At 41.0% G+C, this 19,763-nt stretch overlaps 1 protein-coding gene across 3 annotated transcripts in view; it reads right to left on the reverse strand.

Annotated features, from left to right (window-relative positions):
• plxna1a (plexin A1a) overlaps positions 1 to 19,763 on the reverse strand; it is a 354,584-nt gene that overhangs the window by 261,455 nt on the left and 73,366 nt on the right. The window lies entirely within an intron of this gene.

Here is a 19,763-nt window from a genome sequence, read left to right on the forward strand (position 1 = left end):
AGACACGAATTGCACTTAACCTGTATCCTTATTTGTAACTACATGTGTCAACCTGCAATTAGCAAGCTCTGCGTACTTTAAACAACTGTTTGCTCACGTCCTAAATATTGATTCCTTGAAAGAGCGCTGAGGCAAAGTGGTTTCTAATAAGTCTTAAATCAAATGTGGCCGGGATGAATAGAAGAGATGTGAACGCCAGGCCGTATTAGCATATCGTAATAAAAGTGTCCGATGGTGTGTTGACGTGTCTCGCTTGGTTTGTCACAATGTATGAGAGCGTGACAGGCGTGTCATCAGGCCGGGACACACTTGAAGAGGGGCAGCTGCAGGGGGCGTGGGGGGCAATCAACACAGCGTTCATCCTGTAGCACACATCCAGGGTCGGAATTAGAACGTAGACATAGTTATGCAAAGTTTTTATGTTTGTGGGAATGTGCCGTATTTTTTGGACTATAAGTCGCACCAGCCAAAAAATGCATAATAGAGAAGAAAAAAACATGCATAAGTTGCATTTTTGGGGGAATTTATCACTAAATCACTAAATCCATTGATTTTTTCTTCCTCGGTGTCACTTCTAAACAACTCCCCAAACTCCGGAGGTAGAGGAAGTGCCCATTCTTCTTCTGTGTCGCTTAGAGCCTAGAGCGCCCTCTTGTGGTTTTCAGTGTGAAAATAATCAACATGTGATATGCGGTGGCCAGTGTGAAAATAACGAATAATATCACATATAAGTCGCTCTGGAGAATAAGTCGCATTCTGGCCAAAACTAAGAAAAAAGGTGCAACTTATAGTCCGGAAAATACGGTAGGTGAGTTTTCGTGAGGTGACTTTTTTCTTTTCCCAATCACAAAATTCAGATAATATTGTATAATGTGTTAAACCATGTCTTTAAATGTGTCATCTGAGGTTTAAGAAACAGACAACAGTGAAATGACTGTAAAAATCATCCACATAAGTGCAGAATAATCAACTTTTTGTGTCTTTTTTCTCTTCTTTTTTATAATGAAAAGTGAGCAGAAGTGACATTGCATTTCGAGATAGTCAAAGTGTTCCCTCTTCCCTTACAAGCGTATCCCAAATAATTCCGAGACCTACATTTCCAACAGTCCGCAGAGTGTGCACCAGTAACTTAGTGGAATGATTTAACGCTGCCCTTCAAAGATGGACTGCGCAAATACATATGACCCACTTCTGGCTGGGAAAGATGTAAGGCACAAACCAAGCACAACTCTCAGGGGAAAATGCACGTGTCGATGGCATAATTCAAAACAGATGAAACAGATTTTTTGACACTAAACTTAGCAACTTGATTTCCTCACCAACATAAAGTAGAATAGTCTTCTTAATGTAGTGGGATCTGGAGTGTTTTTGTCTTTTGTTTCTGCTCTCTTGTTGCTTATTTTTGCACAAACATACACTGCTTTTCCCCCCAAAAAAGTGTCTAATTTGATTAAACCAAGCAAATACAGTAGTTCCTCTCCTCCTGCTGGATAACTGCTGAGGGAGAGGATCTTTCAGCTGCAACACGGTATTTAAACTAACTGATGCAGTGAGTGGCTTCTCATTTCTGAAACAACCATGTGGAAAGACAAATCCCGTGGTCATGGAAAAGATGTCAGTGTGTTTGAGAATCAGTCAAATCATTGGCATCAAGCAGAGAAAACTTCTAAGGAGAAGCAGAAACTAATGTACTACAGATCTGAACCCCAGTGAGAGTGTTTGAGCTGGAGAAGGCTCAAGATCAACTGAATCAGAATCAGACAAGATTTATTGCCATTGCCAATGAACACATTTCACAAACAAAGGAACTTGCTTTGATGATTCGGTGCAACATGAAACAATAAAAAATAATAAAGCAGCATATAAAATCAAAAAGAGCATGCATTAAAGAAAAATAATTGAAATATACTGGTGAAAAACTGGTGAAAAATAATGCAACACTGGTTGGAAACAAATCTTTAAATATTGCAGAAGCGTATTGGAACGACGCCACAGCAAATAAGAAAAGCGCTTATAAACTTATCGCAGTGAATATTTAGGTTGCTCAAAAGGCAGTAGGTAAGTGAGCTATACACGTGGACCACTGCAAAGAGTTTAAAATGAACTAGTTCTGTTTTTCATGTTTTAATTAGGTACAGCCCCTTCAGGCATCCAACTTCAAGTCCAAGTGTGTTTCTATTCTTCTTAAGTTCGGCTCTTCTTTTGTTAATCATGGTTTGGTCTTGAATTTGGTTACTTTTTCCCCCCCTGGCTTAACTTAGTGGAGATAGACTCATTAAAATGACCAGAAAATTGAGAGAGCTACTTGGAGCGCAAACCAATTGTGTTCCACTGCACACATATGGAGCCCTGCCACACAAGACCTGCAGTTGCACCTGTCAGCACACCTGTCCAACGACAACACACACAACAACACACACTAACTAACAAACTTACCCAATACACAACTCCACACACGCTGCAGCTCTCACCGCCTCCCACAACACACAACTGAACGTGGCAGCTTTCCCTTGTTCATTAAAGACGTATGGTCTCCGTGAAGACTAATCAATCACCGGCCCCTCCCTCCGCAGAGAGCTGTCAGCGTCGGCCATGTTTGTGTCACGTCAGAGAGAGTGGAGAGACGCCGCAGGCACATGGGCAGTGTGCGCCGGGCACCGGGGAGGGAGGGTTTAACTGCAGTCAACTACTCACTTTATCAAGAGGGAAAACACACCATGGACTGAATGTATTATCAAGCTGCTCAGGCGTTTTTGTCATGACTTAAAGGTGCACTGTGTAACTTTTCATCTTTTTGTGACCATGAAGATGTCACTGCTGTGCCTGGAATGTTCCACAGTGGGACATTTACCTTATCTAGCAGGCTTTTATTCAATTAGGTGTTATTATTGCTAAAGAAAAGCACACAAAAAACAGCTATATTGATAACATATTTGCTTTGAAATGGAAATTATAATAATGCTAATGTACTAATGACTATGAATACAAATTAACAAAGCAGATGTATTGACTATATTGACATTTGATAAACTGGAAGTTCATTTAAATTCAAGTCCTTAGGGGACATTGTCAACAATCTTTAAAAAACACAGTGTGTTTATCTGTCATTGACTGTTTGGAACTCATTTATATGGCAATAATAGAAGATGCAAGATTTCAGGGCATAGTTGATGTATTTATTCTTTAAGTTTTCTCATTTATAATGTAGGTGGTCGGACAGGACTCAAAATATCAGGTAATTATACTACTATGACTTTAACCCTGTGTAAACTGTTCAGCACAACATGGAACCAAAAAACTACACATGACTGAAATGAGTACACAGACAGTAATGGAAGGAATACACTGAACATGTATCAGAATCTTGAATACTTGCAATAAGATGTATTTTGTAATGTATTCCGTTATATGATCCAATGGGAGAACTTTCACTTTGAGTTGCTTTATATTATAGTGTAAAAACACGACACAAGGGTAAAACTGCTATTTGTTTTTGATTCACCGTTTGTTTTGCAGTTATTTATAAGATAAGAGAACCTCACTATAAGAGCTGCATGCTCTATTTTCCTCACGTATTCAGTTATGTTTGAAGTCTAAAGTGTGTTCAAGGACCATAAACTATATATGGAAAAGTAACTGTATTCTGAATACAACCAAAATAAAGAGTAACTACCAAAATAGAGTTGATCAGCTGCTCAGACTTCAGACTTCAGACTTCAGACTTGACATAGAAAAACAAAACAACTTCAAAGAAGCTATTTCAAGTAAGTGTTACTAATATGTCACATAAGCAAAACACTGAACTGGCATTTCACCACTGCATAATGAAAGCGGTTCACTTTGAATAATGAAGCATTTGCTAAAATAAAATAAATAAAAGAGAAGAAAAGGAGAAGAGACGGCCCTGTGTCTGAACTCACGTCCGTCCCGTGTTTGTTTCCTCAGATAAAAACAGCAGATTCCTCCTCACTTCCTGTCCCTCTCCTCTTCCCCATCCCCACATGTCTCATCGGCGTCTGCACACTCTAGGTTCACAGGGACAAGCCGGTGGGAACTCATGCTCTCCTCGGAGGGTCACTCTGTTTCACATGCCGCCTGCTCCCTAAGCCCTTCTGTCCTTCCCTTACTCCCTCACTTCCTTCCCTTATGGACATGAGGAGAATCGTGATGGTCACTTGTTCTCGGTGTAATGGAGCGAGAAAACAGGGATGATGGCTCTGACGGTGTTCAAGGAAAAATAAACTATGCAACAGAAGAGCCTTTTTATGGTTGAGTGTATTAAAGATACAGGCCTTATATAAAATAATAGGGCTCAATAAACTAGAAAAAAATATCTGCATGTATCTGACCCAATCTGCACTTACACGAATCCAACTCATGCAAAAAATGTAAATATATCATTTATTTTTATAAAGAAACGTACTAGGAAATTGTGTTTTTTATTTGTAACTCTCTTCATATCCTCTTCTTTCCCCCATATAAATTCACATAAACTACATAAATAATACGTCGACTAAAACTAATTTTGGACTACTAAAACCAGGAAGTAAATCAGGACTAAACAACATCATACTGGTGCCAGAGTCAGTATGCAAAGCATTTCCTCATGACATTTCTTCAGTTAATTATATATAAGTTACTCAAAAAAAACAGTAGATCCATTCAAAACGTTTTTCTTCTTTTTAAATCACGGCCATTTCCACTGCATGTACACAATGTCATCATCCGCTCGCACAGTTACGCCGCGCTCCACCCGTACACGTCCCTCCCAGCATCCGTCAGTAATTATTCACGCCCGTATCATTCATCCCCTGCCTTATTCACGCCTCGCACATGTAAACTAATCTGCATTCGCACGGCGCCGCTCCAGTCTCCGATCGCGGTCCTCCTGGCGCTCCGAGGACGCTGATGGTTTGTTGTGTTTAGGGCCGACTTGCATCATTACCAGAGAGTCAACAGCTCGGATTGAGGAACGGCAGAGCGCGGACGAACGAGGGCCCCCCGAACAGACATCAACATCTACGTCTGCTGCTCTTCTGACGCTGGTCCCAGGCCGTGGAGATGCGGAGGAGGTGATGGTGGAAGTCATGATGCCAGTTGTTTCACTTTATGTTGTGTGATTGCTCTGTTCTGTCATTCAAAGCTAGCTCACGATGTACAAAGCGTTTATCGGGGATGCTAACATTAATACTGCACTTTTTTTTTTTTTTTTCTAGCGGCAACCTGCTTGACTCCATGGTTCCACAGTATGATGTTAAACTGATTTGTTCAATGACAGGTGCTTGAAAAGAAAAAAGGCTCACGTTTCCGCAGATCTGACATGTAGATTTGACTGGTCAACGTGGGGTTTAATGACGCTGTGGGAACATTTCAGGCAGAGCAATAACATCACTGTGGAGACAAAATGATGGCAAAATCCCCTCCAGAAAGAAAATGAATAAGGGCATAAAGAATGAAAAAAGCAGCTGGGAATTTAACAAATAAAAACTGGAAAACACATGTCTTTTGTTGCATGTTTGATCTCGAAATTAAATCTTGCTTGGAAAGGTTTGAAGTGGGTATTTGAGGCTGGATAAGAGTTCGTTTGGGATAAAAAACAAAAAAAACAAAACAGAGACTTGGCTTTTACTCTACATAGTCATGTTTTAAATCACATTATTGCAATTGTAGTGCATTATAGTAACATAGTAATATATACCTTATTTTCCGGAGTATAAGTCGCACCAGCCAAAAAAATGCTTAATAGAGAAGAAAAAACATATATAAGTTGAACTGGAGTATGAAATGCGGTTGCAAGTGTGAAAATAACAAATAATATCACACATAAATCACTCCGGATTATAAGTAAAAGTATAAGTATCTAAGTATAAGTTGCACCCCTGCCAAAACTATGAAAAAAGGTGCGACTTAAAGTCCGGAAAATACAGTAGTAGTAAATCTACTCAAATTACTTCATAACAGAAATAACTGACTAGAAATGAAATGAACTCATAACCTAATCATAAAGTATTAACTAAAAACGGATTCCAAAAGTGAAATAAAAAAACACAAATGTATCATTTTTGGAGTAAATTAGAATTCCTTAAGGCACTTTTGCTGTCCTTTAAATCATCCGTTCTGGACTCCACAGTGCTGGAGACAGTGGAAACACGTGCCACTACGCTTCTCCTTACTGTACTTTTCAAAGCCTTATCAGTATCCATCCCACTTAAAGCCCCCCATTGTGAACAGCATGCCCTGAGTCGCCTGATATAGTGCCTTTCTCTCTTCCCATTGACAGAGCACTACTGTATTTAGTGCAAATCAGTCAAATAATCCTTTAAAGTGAACCTAACAGAAGGTGACCTACCTGTTCTAGTATTTTATCGCATAAAGCGTTTTCCTTTTTTCCCTAAGGTCTGTCTGACTTGTCCCTTTTGGCTTGCCATACCCCTGACTGAGCGGTTATTATTATCCGCTATAACTCACCGTCAGACAATGTACATAGCATTATCCCACACCCCTCGTTCTATTTCCGGGGGGTTAGGCAAGGACAGCGTGTCGTCCTTGTAGGAGACCTGCATGGGCTTTAACATGGGCACAGAATGCCGCTGGCCAGCACTTGCACGAAATCGCACCCCGTATATTCACCAAGAGTTACAGGGAGGCCTGCCAGAGCCGTGCTGGGTGAGTGATGATGCGATGGTGGGGGACAGACGGGGAGAGAGAGAGAACGACATGGAGAATGGAGATGGCCAAAGTTCAACAGCACGCTTGTCAACACTAATGAGCCTCGACCGCTACATAGGAAGTTTGGGTTAGCTCACTGTGATGCCTGGACCTAAAAAGTCTAGTGATGCTGCTCTGGTTTGCAAATGGTCCAAGTGGATATGGGAGAAGGGTTTTCAATACAACATGTCAGGAAAAGACAATGAGTAGTTTATTCTTGCACAATTGTGGTAAAAGTGTATTTGTAAGTTGCCACTGATGAATGTCAGAGTTGACCAATACGTGCTGAAGCAATGTAGCATTTCTGAAGTTTTCCCATAAGAAAGTGTTTTGTGTTTTGAACCATGAGTGTAAAACATGTTTCTGAATAAACAGTTAACCCTCACTCTGATGTTGGACCATGACAAAGAAGCAACTGTCTGGAATATGGTTTTGCAAATGTGCAAATGTTTTAGAAATCACGAGGTTTCGACTTCCATCCGAAAGTAATTTTAAATCTGATGGAAATTGTTAGAGCAGCCAGAATCTATACTTCGGGGATAGTCAGTCCTGGATTGTCACAGACCAGCTTTTTCGACATTGTGCTCATCCAACAACATATCTGATTGGATCAAATGAGCTTTTCCCTGCAGTTGCTTCCTCATGTCGTTTTTTTATCGCATATGTTGCAATTACAATTTCACACTCTTTAGCGCATCTATTGATGAATATTTCAGTTCAAAGAAGAGCTAAATCATCCAGTTAGTTCTGGCCTATTCAATACAATTTTCCTGAGGATCAGATTTTTTGGAGGGCAGAATAGGTGCACAGAGCGCCACCACTTTTAACACAGTTTGGTATCGCACAAAATATGACCGATACCAAGTACTAAACCAGGACCAAAACAGCACTAGGACTAAACTAGGATTAGACCAGGTTTAAACCAGTAAACAAGAGACAATATATTAGTAAATAAATGGAAAATTGGGCCTAATCCGACCACTATGAGTGGTGGCAATGTATCAGTCCCATGTGGTGGATTTGACACTAGAGAGCAATTGTAGAACATAATAGTGATGCCCACGGGCTGAGAGATGAACATCCCTGAGGTACTTATGATCACGATTCTAGCTCAAGATCTTGAAGCGTGTCCCCCGGTGATGCACTGCTTAGACCTGCTGCTCCAGGCATTGGCCAAAGCTGGGATGAAATACACAATACCTATGTCTATGGAGACAATAACATCATGTACATGTACACAACAACACAGTTTATTACTTACAGTTGTACTCCATCCATCAGTGACAAACGGGCTTGATTTTCTGTCACACCTTTTCTTTGCTGAACTAACTGCACTATGGCTCATTTGCATGTCTTATTGTCACGTCTATTTTCGGTGGTGATTGAAGTGTTGTCACGTGGCGCAGGCATTTAGAGTGGGGGATGTGAATGAGGCTCTGACAGGTATGGAAGTAAACACACAGGAAGAGATGTTGTGAACACGGGTCCCCGGAGAATCGCCTGCTACTGGCACAAACAGCTCCGGTCCCGCGAGGAGCTAAGGCGGAGGTGTGAGGAGAGAGGTGGCTTCACGTATGTGAGTGTGTGCACGGTGGCTAATGTATCAGTCCCATGTGGTGGATTTGACACTAGAGAGCAATTGTAGAACATAATAGTGATGCAAGAAACCGCCGGCGTACAAAACAAGCGAGAAGTTCATTAGCCCAGCGGGTCTTGAGAGGTCAGGGAACAACAGAAAACTTGAAAACATATTTGTCGAGTCCAGGCTGGTTCAGGAGTTTAGATCGGACTAAATGTAATACAGATTTAGTTGTTGATAGCAATTGAAATGACCGGGTCCTTGAGAATGAGATGACATTTTGACATATAATATTCTTCCTTATTTACAATATGTTTTGAGCATGTCACATCCTGAACTATTTGAATGTAGTATTTTGAGTAAAACATATGTGCCATGTCAAATTATTATAATGATTATAGCGGTATAATGTAAAGTAACCTATTTTTGTTGAAGATTAGTGAAAAATATATATGCAAGTAGTAGCAGAATCCAAAGCAGAAACTAACTGAAAATATGTTGTTATTATTATGTTGGTAACGATAGGACCATGGCTCTGGATCATAAAACCAAAAAGTACATAACAGTTAACAAATAACAAATACATCTGGACTCTGTCGCTTCACAAAACATGTGCTTAGTGTGTAAGACATACACTATATATAATGTTCGCCACAACATTATAATTCTATGTATTTTTATCTTGTGGCACAGGATCTTGTATAATCCTTATTTATGGTTAAAAAAAAATCTAAAATCTGGATATAATCTGGAAATCTTTACTACCATGGACCACTCCTTTGCATAAGCCACATCTACATCAACAGTAAACATTATCTATCAATGAATAATTAAAACGCAAACAAAAACTAGTCTAAAAACTCGTTGTTGTTTCCTTCTGCTTAGCGCTGCAACACTTGTCGCTTTAGCTCTTGAGAGTACTTGAACCCTGAGGGCCTTAAGCATAGGCACATTATGAATCCCTCAGTCAATTCACCCTGTCACTTCCAACATCTTAATTAGCTAACCTTGTTTATGCGATTCAACCCATGCCTTGGACCGCATCGGAATTATAGACGACAGGAACAATATTGCGCTGTACCTCTAATCAAAAACCTTTACGACACACAATTTCAAATAAAATTGCTGGTTAAACAAACGCATTTCCCTCTATGTCTGTATAAACATGCAGCTCCACCCCTTGTGACTAAAGCTGGCGACAGGAATCTTCTCCCGTCAACAGAGGAGGCCCCGTGGCTCCTCGCAGAGCGCCGACAGCCCACAAAAAGGCCCGCTCTGCTGCCCGGCCCTCTGTGTGATCTGGAGAACGTCCAGGTAATTGTTGTGACTTGGCTCTGGAAGCAAGGGAACCGCTCTGGTTGGCCTTTAGGTTCCCCCGGCGAGCCAATCTGTGCGCTCTAATTGGTTGTTAATGAGTGGATGTGTTGGTGCAAGGCTGTGGGTGCGAGCGAGGGAGCGAGGGAGGGAGGGGGAGGCGACCGAAGATGAAGTGAGACGAGCAGAGGGTGACAGGATACAGAGAGGCACCGGGGACAGGAACATCTGCCTGACGGTCCGGGCCAATCACGGCGGAGACCTGCCCAGACACAACAAGCTTTCATACACACCGCTCTGTGGATGTAAGGGAGATGATGGAGCGGCACGGGGCCAGGAGACAACATGGAGGGGTTATTGTTATGAAATATTAAGGCGCCTCGGTGCATAGGCCCGTCTAATCTAGTGGCATCAATTGATTTGAGGTGCGGTCTTGAAAGAGCAATGTAACGTAATGCACTATGGATTAAGGTGTGACAAACAAAGGGTCGGAAGTCCATCAATTACTTGTCAATCAGTCTGCAAGCTGCAAAGTACTGTTTGGAGCGCGCCAATGGCAAATTAAAGTGTCTATTATCTATTGATTTGAAAATGGACCACTGCCAACACAAAATTATTCAGTCCAATGGTGTCAATGGTGCGATCAGTGCTGTGCAAATGTTAAACCAATGGAGATTCAATACAAACCACCAGAATGAGGGGTCGCACAAAATGTATTCTGACAGTATAGTATATGTATTTCAGTGACCACGCAGTTAATGTTGCTAATTCCACAGCGCGTTTAGTTTACTTTTTTATGTTTAAGTTGGCACCAAAGATGGCGGATTTTGCCAATAACGTTCAATATATGACGTTAAATCACAATATGTAAGATAAGATAAGATAAGATATTCCTTTATTGTCCACACATGGGGACATTTTATTTTTGCAACGCAGGTAGATACAGAGGAAGTAATAGAAGAACTCTTATAAACAAAAACTCCTATAGACAAAACCTCTCATTTCCTAATAAGGAATGGAGGGGTAAAATAAATAAAGATAAAAATAATGTATTCAAAAAATGCATTCAACCTTGTTCCGCCTCGCCCACATTTCTCTCTTTATGCTACCAATCTGCACTTCCGTTGTTTTGGCATTTCTGGTTGAGCGGGAGTTCCGTTCACTTAAGTGGATAAATGTGATATGAAGTAGGTTAATTTGTGTAAAATGTGCACCGATAGGTCAATAATGCAGCGTTTCTCTGTGAGGCCAGAAACGTCATTGTAGTGTCTGTATAACGCATCAGCTGCTTTGTGTACAGTAAAATGATGCAATGCAGAAGAAGGGGCGCAATTCATGGCGACACCTGTGGCAATGTCTGGGACAGGGTGAAAAAGAAAGTCATGCAGCTGCAATACACAACTAGTCTGTTTTGGTTTGAAGATAAAAAATGAAAATGACGGTTACAGCGACAGCACAGATCAAGTATATCAAGCTAGTTCAATCATATTGTGTTTATTTACGCATATTAGAAGACTATGAAATACTGTGTACTATGTGTCTGCTCCGACTGCAGTAGTGAAGCGCCATGCTCTTTGTGTGCATATGTTTCTGTACTCCACTGACGTACTTTCTGCACCATACTACTTGGCATTCACAACTTTCCCTCGCTCTTTTGGTGTCTCAATGGTGTGTGTGTAAAATTATCGGAATTTCCATATAGCAAGAAAAGAAATATCACAGGAAACGTTAAAGCTGTCAACAGAGCGTTTGGTTTTCAGTCCTACGTTCAGTTTTTTCTTGGTTCAGTGTTTGCCAAGTTTTTTTTAATGCAACATAGTTTGACTGATAAATCAAGTAATTAGCATTTCAGTTGTGATTTTGCTGAATTGACTGTATACTGTACATGTATTTGTGTACACTTTGTTGAAACTTTAGCAATAATAATGGAAAAAAGTTAATGAATCATAGATATTTTCCTAATCTGCAACTCTAAAGCCACTTGAGCATGTGTTCCTGAAATAAACACCTCTCTAAACCTTAGTACAGTACAAAAACTATGGCGTACTGACCCTACCTCATTTATGGTTAAAGCTTGGCTAAGGAGAGACAGAACCTTAACCTTAACCCGTTACCTAACCTTAAAATCTTTACCCTGTTTGCAAATCAGAGCAGGCCGTCCCTCCGGAGCATACCATATGTCACTAACCCTCACTTTTTGACCCTGAACAAAGTGGTCACTACATGCACTTCATTCATATGTCCTTTCTGGGCGAATAGCACTTCAGTAATGACGAGGCAACTGCATGCGCACATCTGCACTCCAGACCTGTACTAAAGATACATGGCTTCACTATGACAATCCATCATCCAGTTATACACATCATAAATCAGTCTGATGAAAAGACCTTTGGATAGCATTAACAGAGGTCTAGTTAGAGGACATCGCCCTGACAGCCAACAAGGGAGTGTTAAAATAGCCTGTAAAAGTTCACGTAGTCACTGTTGAGTTGGGTATGCAAACCGCACGCATACGCGCAGCGCCGCATGGGAATCATAATTGACCTTGTTGTGAGGCCGTTTTGTGCGCTTTATGACATTTACCTTCAAGATTGATCAAGGTCCAAAATGTGACCTTTGTAATCAGTGTTCAATAGAAGAATTTGAGAAAACAAAGGCGTAGTTGGTCAAAACCAGAAGCTCCAACCAATGCATTATTGTTATTGTGGCATTGGGCAGGACACCCAAGTAGTTACACGGCGTGCCAGAGAGATTGGTGGTCGTTGGAGAGGCTGTTGGTGCAGATTGGCAGCCACTTTTGTGCAAGTTAGCCCCATGGCAGCTCTGGCTCCATTGACAGGAAATGGACAATAGCCTATAGCAATGGTTCGCAAACTATTTCATACCATAGTGCCACGTATAGAAGAACTTTGCCCTAAACCAGGCCTATAACAGTACTTTTCCAGATCTGATATTGGACTACATCGTTTCTACAGTAGTTCTAAATAAGAAATCACCTAAGGAACGATACAAATATGGACAAAATTTGCATCAAACTTGCACCACTACCAATGGTGCACGTAACACAACAACAAATCACAAGAACTGAACCAAAAACAAAGAAAAGTAAAAAGTCTTCCTAGTTTGTTACATCATTTGGCTCTTATGTTCAACTGCGACAAACATTCATAGCTGTAATTTATTTCCACCAACTTCCTGAGTATCGATGTTGCATTCATATTTTACCGCAGTGTGAATCCCGCGCCTCCTCTGACCAGATTTTGAAACCGTTGTGAGGAGTAAGACAAAATCCGCACAATCAAACTCTCTCCGCGATTGTGTTGTGGATGTGGATGTTGCGTCTCCTCTGACCTCGTCTCTCCGGGCCCTGCAGCACCTCCGTTCCTCCAGCGCACGGAGAGCACGCACGGAGCTGCTGGCTGCCAGGCTTCACTCCATCTCCAACTTAATACTGGTCGCTTCAGCCGAGCCAAAACAGCAGATGCTCAAATGTCGGGAGTGCCTTCCCCACAGCCGCCAGCTCACAGAGAAGCTGCAAGATTCAGCCTCCAAAAAAAACAAGCGAGACGGCATGAGACGGCACGGGACGTCACGACGCTCAGGAGGCAGTGGGGAGCAGTGAGCAGATTTAGTGTGAAGCCAACAAGGTCACGAATCAGGCTCAATCGTTCAGTATTGAAAAGATAATCCTTACAAAATGATTAAATACAACAAACATGACTTCATTTAAACTAGAATATGTCACTTTTTCTGGTGGAGGGTCTTCACGGAGATGTTTATGCTTTGCCTGAAATGTTCCATAGTATGAAATAGAGTATACTACTGATATTAAATGTATTGTGCCCTTTTTGTCTCTCAAAGTACTGTTTTATTTTGGTGGATTATTCATTCACTCTTGGATTTGGTAAATTACAGATGAAGGAAAGGAAACGCTGGACATGTGGTTAATGTGTGAACCTCTTCATATACAAACAACTTCTACAGCAAAACAGACATCAATTGCAGACTTTTATGGTTTGATTTTGGAAATAGAAGTGAGCGATGACAATATTCAGACAATAGTATGTTAATCCAACAGAAAAGTGATAAAACATGCCTTAAAACGTATTAGTTGAGGCTAAGGTTGGGTCAATGGATGGGAATCAAATTATAGTGTTAAGATTATTGTGGGGGGAAAACAACGATGTAACAATTGTTCATGATTATTGATTATTGTGTCACTAAACAACACTTTCTTTCTTGAATTTCCATTTGTGTTCTTATTGTCTAACATGTAACTATTCCACAAGTTTGGGGAAGTTTATGAAAAAGAACTTCCTGAAAGACTAAATAAAATTAAGTAGAACAAAAACAAGCAGATAATAACATTATTTACATTCAGGTCTATTTTGAACTAAAAATACTTGATTTTGCTGCAAAAATGTTCACGATTTTTATTATTTTTGTGGTTCTTACAATTATATTTTGACCTGAATAATCAAACAAATTGATTAACCTAATAATCTTGACATCCCCAGTTGAGACTTATTTATCAATGAAATGGGAAATGTCTGTTTTAATTGTAACGATATACTCGATATTCAAAAACATTCACAACACTGACTTAGTTTGATCTATTGTCCACCTCAACCAATTTGTAAGTGTCTTTATGTCACAAACAGATGACACGATCACACACGTCTGTCCTGCAGTGCTATTCTATTCTCTCCATTTACTTCTTGTGCACGACTTACCGCCGGCAGATATTTGCACAAAGCCTCATCAGCTCTGATATTGGTCACACTCGGTATAGTTTAAAACACCTTGAAACACTCTTTTGGGATAATTGCTTTAATAGTGGAGTGTAATGGCCGAGGCAGGCGGGATGGCAGACTTGTACCGCTTTAAGTGCCACAGTTGTGCTCTGCAATGTGGGAGCCATTTAAGCGTGTTTACCCCTGCCAGCCGTCGAGCCTCCCACCGGGGGAACTTTTCTGGGTCATAATTCTGGGTTGGAGTGCAGATAGCACAAACCTACTGCAGACCGAGGGGCGGGGGGGTCCGTGGAGAGAGCAGGGGAGCAGGACGGGGGGAGGTTAGTTGCCCGTACAGGTTAATGTGGCACAGAGGGACGGACTTCAGGCTGCAACTAATCCACATGGGCACGTCCAGGCTGCGGCGTCGACAATGGAGAAAAGCAACGGAGCAGAAGCTAAATGTGCAATTTTGTTGTGTTGTGTTTTTCATGCTGTGCGGTTTATGTCGCGAGGGGCTTTCTCGCTTTGTGGAGGGAAATACACAGATTGGGTATGCAGCGGTGCCAAGTGATAATGTACTTAATTAAAAGTACTGTACACATTTTCAGCATTTTGTACTTTACTTACTTTACTCATCATTTACTCATCATTCTTTACTCATCATTCACATCATTCTGGGAAGAAGCAGGGTCAGTTTGTTCTCCAAGCCCATAAATAAAAATGACCCTAAAATGAAATAAAACATGAATAGGACTTTTATATGGATTCCACATGGACATTTTTGCCCTAAAACAATTTTTTTGTGAATTTACTGTACCTTCTGTAGCTTTTAAATGATAATGAATTCTAAAACTAGTGTCAATCACCCTCCAACACCAGCTTTACTCATTTACATACGGTGTTTAACAAAGAAAATCCAGGCTGAATTTAAAGTCTGATTCCCTCTGTGCAGAGCTTGTTTCTCCTTATAATTAGAGAAAACCAGACATGAGAATACAAAACTACAGCGGCTTCCCAAAGAGTCCAGCCAATTGTTTGTTCAGGTTTTTCAAGAACAGCTTCAGTTTTAATTGGGGCACATTTTAGTCAGGAGCTTTAGGACAAATAGGCCCTAAGCTTTTGTGTTTCCTCATCGTTTGTTTACTCAAAGTTGGATTTTCATTTATTCCTGCGTGTAAGTGAGACATGTATTCCACGTTTAGAAATAAAAACATGTAAATCAATTCCGCTGCTTGTTACAGTGAAATGCCACAATGAAGAGGCATTGTTATGCCGTTTTGAACAGGAAGTAGATGGTCCGTTTTCTACTACTGAACTGTTTCAGATCAATATTGTGGTTTACACTGAATAAAATGTTAATCTGCTTATGTTTTAAATCGTCTCCTTCAGTAGTTTTTACAGTGGTTACTTTTACTTCCCAAACAAATCCTAACATCACTGATTTTGCACTTGCACACCTAAGTTATCAAAGCTATTTCCATGAGAGTTGTCTTTGTAAAACTAGTTTGAATCATCATTTTACTGAACTGTTTCAACTGGATGAGGAGAACAAACTTTTTGAGCTAGACACACCCCTGAATTATCATTATACTTTATGATTTTTTAACTCACAACTTTTCACTTTTAGTTGAATAAACTCTCTTCTATTTTAGACACCAACGTTTTAGTTGAGAGGTTGAACATGTTGAAAGGCCATCACAAAAATTAATCCGCCTGGACATTTTTGCTTTATTTACAAGTCACATCTGCACATTGCACACCTAAGTTATCAAAGCTGTTTCCATCTTTGTAAAACTAGTTTGAATAATCATTTGACTGAAGTGTTTCAACTAGAGAACAAACTTTTTGAGCCAGACACACCTGTGAATTATCATTTTTTTAACTCACAACTTTTCACTTTTAGTTGAATAAATACTTTTCTGTTTTAGTTGAGAGGTTGAACGTGTTGAAAGGCCATCACTCACCAGTGCTACTTAAATACACTACAATTTGCACATTGAAACGGTTTACACTGAGCGCTCCAACAGAACAGTTACACAATGCACCTTCAGGTTCTAAAGCGCAGCCCTCTTGCATCACCTCTCACCAGTTCACCTAGGTTTGTTTCCCAGGCCACGACAGACTCGAAACACTCCAATAATGTAAATAATGGGTTTATATTGTGCTGTAGCATTACAAGCTTCTCAGAGCCCTGAAGCCATTATTCATTCACTCAGCAGCAGACTCAGCAGTGGGAGAACACAGGCCTCTCCAACCACCACCAAATCACTTGCTCTTTCACTTGGTCACGCACTAAACCAGCTGAAGTAGAGGAGGCTCTTGCTCGAAAAAACACAAGAACCAGCTCAATCCTTATATTGACGGCTGCTCAAAATGTAGACCTTTCAAAAAAAAACACACATTCCAATGTTTGCCTTTGTTCCCCCATCACACCAACATGCGCAAACGATTTGTAATCTTCATTATCTAGTATCTCCTCTGCAAACCGGTGCCATCTTTCACAGGATTCATCTGTCCCTTTTCGGTAGAGTAGAAAACAAACCGACAATACAAACTACCGTCCATAGTTTGACTGTAAAACATGTCACGCACAGTAGATTTTTAGAATGATAAAATGGCCGTGGCAGACGCACAGTGCATGAGCCACATTCGGTATCTCGTCCCACATTTCCCATCTGTCCTGAACGTTACATCTGCCCAGCTCCAGACGCGTGCTAGTGACAAGAGGCAGCTGATGCTCTTTAGACCACTGACCATCTGAGCGTCACTCTGTAATCTGTGTAATCTGAACCAAAGCGCTCGGCGGGGGGTTAATTATTACGCAGCAGCACGGATCTGTCGGGCGTGGACTGGGTCACCTGACAGCAAGTGTCAGAACCCAGCCCAAGGACAAGGAAAGGAACAAGGAACAAGGAACAAGGAACAAGGAACAAGGAACAAGGAACAAGGAACAAGGAACAAGGAACAAGGAACAGGAACAGGAACAAGAGCAGGAGCAGGAGCAGGAGCAGGAGCAGGAGCAGTAGCAGGAGCAGGAACAGGAACAGGAACAGGAGCAGGAGCAGGAGCAGGAGCAGGAACAGGAGCAGGAACAGGAACAGGAGCAGGAACAGGAACAGGAGCAGGAGCAGGAGCAGGAGCAGGAGCAGGAGCAGGAACAGGAACAGGAACAGGAGCAGGAGCAGGAGCAGGAGCAGGAACTGGATCGGGAGCGGGAGTGGGATCGTGAACAGGAGCAGGCGCAGGAGCAGGAGCAGGAACAGGAACAGGAACAGGAGCAGGAGCAGGAGCAGGAACTGGATCGGGAGCGGGAGTGGGATCGTGAACAGGAGCAGGCGCAGGAGCAGGAGCAGGAACAGGAGCAGGAGCAGGAGCAGGAGCACAGGAACAGGAACAGGAACTGGATCGTGAACAGGAGCGGGAGTGGGATCGTGAACAGGAGCAGGCGCAGGAGCAGGAGCAGGAACAGGAGCAGGAGCAGGAACAGGAACAGGAGCAGGAGCAGGAGCAGGAACAGGAGCAGGAGCAGGATCAGGAACAGGAACAGGAGCAGGAACAGGAACAGAAGCAGGAGCAGGAACAGGAACAGGAACAGGAGCAGGAGCAGGAACAGGAGCAGGAGCAGGAACAGGAACAGGAGCAGGAGCAGGAGCAGGAACAGGAACAGGAGCAGGAACAGAAGCAGGAGCAGGAACAGGAACAGGAACAGGAGCAGGAGCAGGAGCAGGAGCAGGAGCAGGAACAGGAGCAGGATGAGCGAGCACAAGCAAGTCGCAGGGACGAGCTTTTTAAAGGAGCAGGACGTCGCAAAACCATATCCAAATTCAACCGCGCTCAAAACAGCAATAATGTCCTATGGCGATGATATGAATCTGTGACAGGAGCCAAAAAATGTTATTGAAGTAAGAGTACAGTTACTTCTAAATGATATTACTCAAGTTGTAGGCGCAGAACATTGCTTAAATGAGAATAAAAAAGTACTTGGGAAAACTAGCGCGGTTGTGAAAGTGACGGTCTGGACGTAACATCTGATTTATAATAAGTTCATGTTATTTGAAGACAACAATCTGGTATGTTCAAAGGATTAACTACACAAATGAGAAAGTGAAATCATATCTGAAAGAGCAGTGATGAAAAACAAAATATTGTTAAAAGTAATATTATCCAAATAAAGGTTTTGGCACTTCTGGACTTACCGTGGGAAGAGCAATCAAAACTTTTAGTCAAGTAGGAGTACTGTTACTTAAAAAGAAATATTACTCTGGTAGAAGTAAAAGTATGGTGTAAGAAAACTACACCGAGAAGTACAGTTTGTTACTCAACGCAAGTAAATGTAACTGAGTAAATGTACATGTGACTGAGTACTACCCAACTCTGCCAGTCCTAAATAATAAATAGTGAAAAGTGTTATAGTTTTGGCTTTGTGAGAATTACCTGGATTAGTGTGATGTCAATGTTTTTGGATGAATGGGGGAAATAATATCAGTCTAAGAAAGAAAAACTTATATTGTTACGTGAATAATACATGTATTTATGTTTTAGATTTAATTCTTTTTTTTTTTTTAATAAATATGTTTAAACATAAAAAAACCAATAGACAGAACAGGACCAGAAAGCTAAATTCGGAATAATATATATATATATATATATATATATATATATATATATATATATATATATATATATTTATAAATTTATAAAGGAACATTGGAAATGACAAAAATACATCTACCAACAAAAGAAACAGAATAATGAAAACAATTATATTTAAAATAAAAGTCCCAGTTGGTCCAAATGTTAGTTTTTCCTTTTCCCCCCATCATCGTTGGTGATCAAGGACTGATTGTTATAATGTCAGTCCTTAATCGGCCTTTTTCCTGCTGCCAAAAGTACATTCCAAAGGTATCCATTTATTACGTCCATGGCAGGAGTTTTGAGGCCCAAGTACATAGTTCTAAAGGTCAGAGTAATGGATATGTCAAAAACAATCTGGAATAATACCTACTTTTATGTCGTTTTTCATTTGTATTCATTTTATGTCAAATATCTAATAGAAATAAAAATAAAAAACCCAGAGGTCGAAACTTGACTTGTTCCTCTTATTCCAGTGCACACAATTAAAACAGTAAAACATGAGCTCAGCCTAACCATGTGAAAGAGGAAAACGGTGGCTCCTCTCCAAACTAAACCTAAAAGAATGAGCGCGGTGAACTCTGAATGCTCCTGAACAAACACACGGCCGCCTGCCAAACCTGCCGAGTTAGCACATATCTATATACAACATAAATAAATGATTACAGCATGTGTCTTTGAACATGCCTGAACATACGTGTGGGAAGTTGGTATTTACAACTGGAATAAAAATAAACCAGCACAGATTAACATGCATATATTCTCTTTTATAAATACAGTGTGGGTAGAGCACA

The sequence above is a fragment of the Eucyclogobius newberryi genome, unplaced genomic scaffold (assembly GCF_026437365.1).
Source record: "Eucyclogobius newberryi isolate DKJ021-1_F unplaced genomic scaffold, fEucNew1.0.hap1 SCAF_17, whole genome shotgun sequence".
Classification (NCBI taxonomy): domain Eukaryota; kingdom Metazoa; phylum Chordata; class Actinopteri; order Gobiiformes; family Gobiidae; genus Eucyclogobius; species Eucyclogobius newberryi.